The sequence below is a fragment of the Myxocyprinus asiaticus genome, chromosome 27, assembly GCF_019703515.2.
Source record: "Myxocyprinus asiaticus isolate MX2 ecotype Aquarium Trade chromosome 27, UBuf_Myxa_2, whole genome shotgun sequence".
NCBI classification, from domain to species: Eukaryota; Metazoa; Chordata; class Actinopteri; order Cypriniformes; family Catostomidae; genus Myxocyprinus; species Myxocyprinus asiaticus.
In genome coordinates, this window is record NC_059370.1 from 45885955 (window position 1) to 45890954 (window position 5000).

Here is a 5000-nt window from a genome sequence, read left to right on the forward strand (position 1 = left end):
TGTTTTGTTTTTGTTTTCATTTTTCCTGTCTGCATTGAATTGATACATTCAGCTGGTGTTTGTCCACTAAATACTGTAAAGGGTCACTCTCTGGGTGTGCTGCTCTGTGTATAAACGCACAGTGATGGGATATTCTGGGGAAGAGTCTGATAGGTGGAACCAGAATTTACTGGCTCTCTTTTGAATGTCAGTCAAGAGAGGGAATCTGCCCGACAGCCCAGATTAGAAACACTTCTGTGAACTCCCAGGATGTTTTTACAGAATTCATGATGGAAAATTTCACTTGAATTTTTTTCCCAGGATTAATAATTTAGTTTATATTTGGGTCCCCATATTTCACTGCTATAAAGAAGGATGGGTTTAATGACACTGGCAAATATTTTCAGCCACAGTTTGATTGGGGGGTTAAATTTGAATAATATTTTTCTTACACTGTAAAATGCCCTACGAGCCTTGTCTGTTAGGACTTTTATTGCCAAGTCAAACTGTCCAGAAGCCGAGATTGTCTGACCTAAATAACTGTAACTGGTAACATGGCTAGGAATTTCTCCCCCAAATGTAAAAACATATTTTTTGTCTGTAAGACGATTTATGACATTAGACTTGTCCATGTTTATTGGTAAGGCCCAGTTACTGCAGTAAGATTCTTTCATGTGATCCCTCTTCAGTAGGTGACAGCAGCAGGTCATCTGCATATGTTCCTCTAGAGTGAGTCCAGGACTAGAAGAGATTTGAAGCATTGTGGCCAATTCATTGATATAAATATTAAATAAAGTTGGGCTTAGGCTGTAGCCTTGACGAACTCCCTTATTCTGGCCGAAATATTCAGTTCGTCTGGTGTTTATTTGAATGCAGTATTTGCTGTCTTTGTACATGTCCTTTATTAAATCATAAACCTTTCCTCCTATTCCACTCTGAATCAGGTTTATGAACAATCCATCATGCCAAACTGAATCAAAGGCTTTTTTTAATCAATAAAGCAACCAAATATTGTTTTGTTTGGTGGACATGTTTGTGTATAAGTGTGTGCAGTGTGTATATGTGATCAGTTGTTCTCTGTTTTGGCATGAATCCAATCTGACAGTTGTGTAAAGTCTGGTGTTCTTGGAGATATTGGGTTAATCTGTCATTTATAATGCAACAGAATAGTTTGCCAAGGTTGCTGCTCACTTAAATGCCCCTGTAGTTGTTTGGGTTAAATGTGCCACCTTGTTTGAAGATTGGAGTGATTTGATTTTCTTTCCACTACTCAGGAAATTGTCCTGATTTTAAGAGCAAATTGAATCATTTGAGAACGGCCTCATTCAGTTTGGGGCTGCCATGTTTCAACATCTCATTGCATATGTGGCAACACACAGCTCCAATGCCATCATTAAGTTTGCTGATGATACGACGGTGGTAGGTCTGATCACTGACAATGATGAAACAGTCTACAGAGAGGAGGTGCACACTCTGACACACTGGTGTCAGGAGCACGACCTCTCCCTCAACGTCAGTAAGACAAAGGAGCTTGTGGTGGACTTCAGAAGAAAAGACAGAGAACACAGTCCCATCACCATCAATGGAGCACCAGTGGAGAGAGTCAGCAGCTTCAAGTTCCTGGGTGTCCACATCACTGAGGAACTCACATGGTCCATCCACACTGAAGTCGTTGTGAAGAAGGCTCATCAGCGCCTCTTCTTCCTGAGACGGCTGAGGAAGTTTGGAATGAACCGCCACATCCTCACACGGTTCTACACCTGCACTGTAGAGAGCATCCTGACTGGCTGCATCTCCGCCTGGTACGGCAATAGCACCGCCCACAACCGCAAAGCACTGCAAAGGGTGGTGCGAACTGCCAGACACATCATCGGAGGTGAGCTTCCCTCCTTCCAGGAAATATATACAAGGCGGTGTGTGAAAAAAGCTCGGAGGATCATCAGAGACTCCAGCCACCCGAGCCATGGGCTGTTCTCACTGCTACCATCAGGTAGGCGGTATCGCAGCATCAGGACCCGCACCAGCCGTCTCCATGACAGCTTCTTCCCACAAGCAATCAGACTTCTGAACTCTTGATCTCCCACGATCAAAATACATCAGCACTGCACTTTATTACCCTTACTCTTATATCTCACACCGGACTGTCATAAATTATATTATTATTATATTATTTCTCTCTTAATAACTGACTATCGACCGAAAGCCTGAATGTCAATACAGTACAATACTGTACATTCTATATATACTATATATACTTTTTTATACATTTTATTTTTTATTTTTATTGAATAATGTGTATCTATATAGTGCATATTGTATACTGTACAGTGTATGTTATTATTTGTATATTGTTGTGTGTAATTATGTGTATATCAGATGTTTAAATTGTGTTGTGTTAATTTGATGTTTATTATAAATTGGTATATGTCTCATCACTGTCACGACTGCTATGTTGATCGGAACTGCACCCAAGAATTTCACACACCATTGCACTTGTGTATATGGCTGAGTGACAATAAAAGTGATTTGATTTGATTTGATTTTGATATTTTATCTGAGCCGCAAGATTTTTTATTTTTGAGGGATTTGGATTTCCTTAAGTGATATGGGGGTGTCCAAATAATTTAATTGACCCATTATTGTGTATTCTAGTTGATGTAGTTGGGAGGTCATATGTTTTTGGGTGGAGTTTGGTTCACTTTGTGTATAAAGGTTTCCAAAATGTTCTGTCCAGGTGTTTGGGTGACAGATGGGAATTTGTTCTTCTTCTTTTGACTTCGGACAGAAATCTTGTTGAGCTTTGTTGTCATATATTTAGCTCTTTTGCTTTTTTAGCAGCGAGTTTGTTGATAGGTGTCACGTGTTAGTTGATTTGAGGGGTCTCTGTGTTTTTTACTTCATAACAATCGTAGTTCTTGACATTTGACATTCTTTATCAAACAGTCAGCTTTAACCAATTTCTTTTGCATTTTGATTTTTAACTGTTTTGTTGCCATATTGATGCTTTTCTCATCTTCTTTAAATGTGGTGATGAGAAACACATCTATCATGTTCTCAACCTGAGTGCTGTGGAGTTCAGCTTCATACTTGTCTGGAGGGGATACAGTTTAAACTTCAGATATGAAGATGGTAGAAGATTGGCTGACTTGTTCAGACTAATGCCAATGTGACAGTGGTCTGAGAGAGGTAGCTGTGGCATCACTGTGAAGAAATCTTGTTTTGGTCTAGATCTGTGATGGCGTAGTCCACTGTGCTGCTGTCTAGAGAAGAGCAGTAGGTAAATACTTCAAAGAGTTCTCATCTAAAAACTCCTCCATGTGCAGCAATGACAGCTTTGCAGATCCTTGTTATTCTAGCTGTCAGTTTGTCCAGATACTCAGGTGACATTTCACCCCACACTTCCTGTAGCACTTGCCATAGATGTGGCTGTCTTGTCGGGCACTTCTCATGCACCTTACAGTCTAGCTGATCCCACAAAAGCTCAATGGGGTTAAGATCCAGAACACTCTTTTCCAATTATCTGTTGTCCAATGTCTGTGTTTCTTTGCCCACTCTAACCTTTTCTTTTTGTTTTTCTGTTTCAAAAGTGTCTTTTTCTTTGCAATTCTTCCCATAAGGCCTGCACCCCTGAGTCTTCTCTTTACTGTTGTACATGAAACTGGTGTTGAGCGGGTAGAATTCAATGAAGCTGTCAGCTGAGGACATGTGAGGCGTCTATTTCTCAAACTAGAGACTCTGATGTACTTATCCTCTTGTTTAGTTGTACATCTGGTCTTCCACATCTCTTTCTGTCCTTGTTAGAGTCAGTTGTCCTTTGTCTTTGAAGACTATAGTGTACACCTTTGTATGAGATTGTGACGAGGAGGAGGGCGGGGCCAAGCCGTGAGTGCGCACGGCCAGCCCCCAATCAGGCTAATCAGCAGAGGAGAAGGATAAGTCCAAGCCGGATGTGGCAGTTTGGGAGAGAGAGAGACACACGCAGCTGCCGTGTTTGTGTTTTGTGTCTTTTTGTTTAATTAAATATTACTTTGACTGTTCAGCCGGTTCCAGCCTCCTTCTTACCCACATAACCCTGTTACGTTGGTTCCGAAACCCAGGAGGGATGAGGGATGCACTGTCCTGGAGTCCTCGCCCCTGCCATCCGCCCAAAGGAGCAGCCGTGTCTGTCCGCCGGGGGATGGAGGAGTCGTTGCCGGCCACCTGTACGCGGCCGACGTCTGCAAGGGGAGGAGGGGCTCGCTGCCAGCCACCTGGAGTGGTGGAGCCACTGCCAGGGGCGGAGGGGCTCGCTACCGGCCGCCAGAACGCGGAGGGGCATTCCATCCACCAGGGGTCAGAGGACTTGCTCCGGTCCGCCTGGGGAAGAGCGGCTGTCAATTGAATAAATGATGCAGCTAAAATTGTGTGTGTGTGTTGGTATGGATGTCAATAGTGTGTTTTGTATGTATGTATTGAGAAGTGTGTGTTGTGTGTGTGTGTGTGTGTGTGTGTATGTAAAAAACAACAGTGGCATTATATAAACAAACTGGCATTTAAAGGGTTAAAATCCTGAAAATTAATGAATATTTGGAAGTTATGATCAGGACTGATGTTGGTTAAAAAAAATGAACTAATTGAAAGTGGAAAATAATATTAATATTTAATATTATTATGGCAGTTTTTTTGACGTGGACATTTTTGTCCTCTAAGGACCTCTGAGTAACTTGTTTTTATTGATGCACAAGAGTTAAATAGTGTTTGAGTCATAAAAACATACATTCTCTGGCAAAAATTGAAGTTGCAGCAGGAGCTGATATTTTTTGCTGCCAACTTCCATCGGAACTCTCTCTCTCTCTTTCTCTGTGTCTGTCTCTCTATCTATCTGTCTGTCAGTCTCCCTGTCTGTCTGTCTGTCTCTCTGTCAGTCTCTCTCAGTCTCTTTTTCTGTCTCCCTGTCTGTCTCCCTGTCTGTCTGTCTCTCAGTCTGTCTCCCTGTCTGTCTGTCTCTCAGTCTGTCTCCCTGTCTGTCTGTCTCTCAGTCT

At 42.1% G+C, this 5000-nt stretch overlaps 1 protein-coding gene across 1 annotated transcript in view; it reads left to right on the plus strand.

Annotated features, from left to right (window-relative positions):
• The window catches only part of LOC127418096 (cytokine-dependent hematopoietic cell linker), a 51677-nt gene that overhangs the window by 39761 nt on the left and 6916 nt on the right, over nt 1-5000 (plus strand). The gene's annotated exons all lie outside the window — the stretch shown is intronic.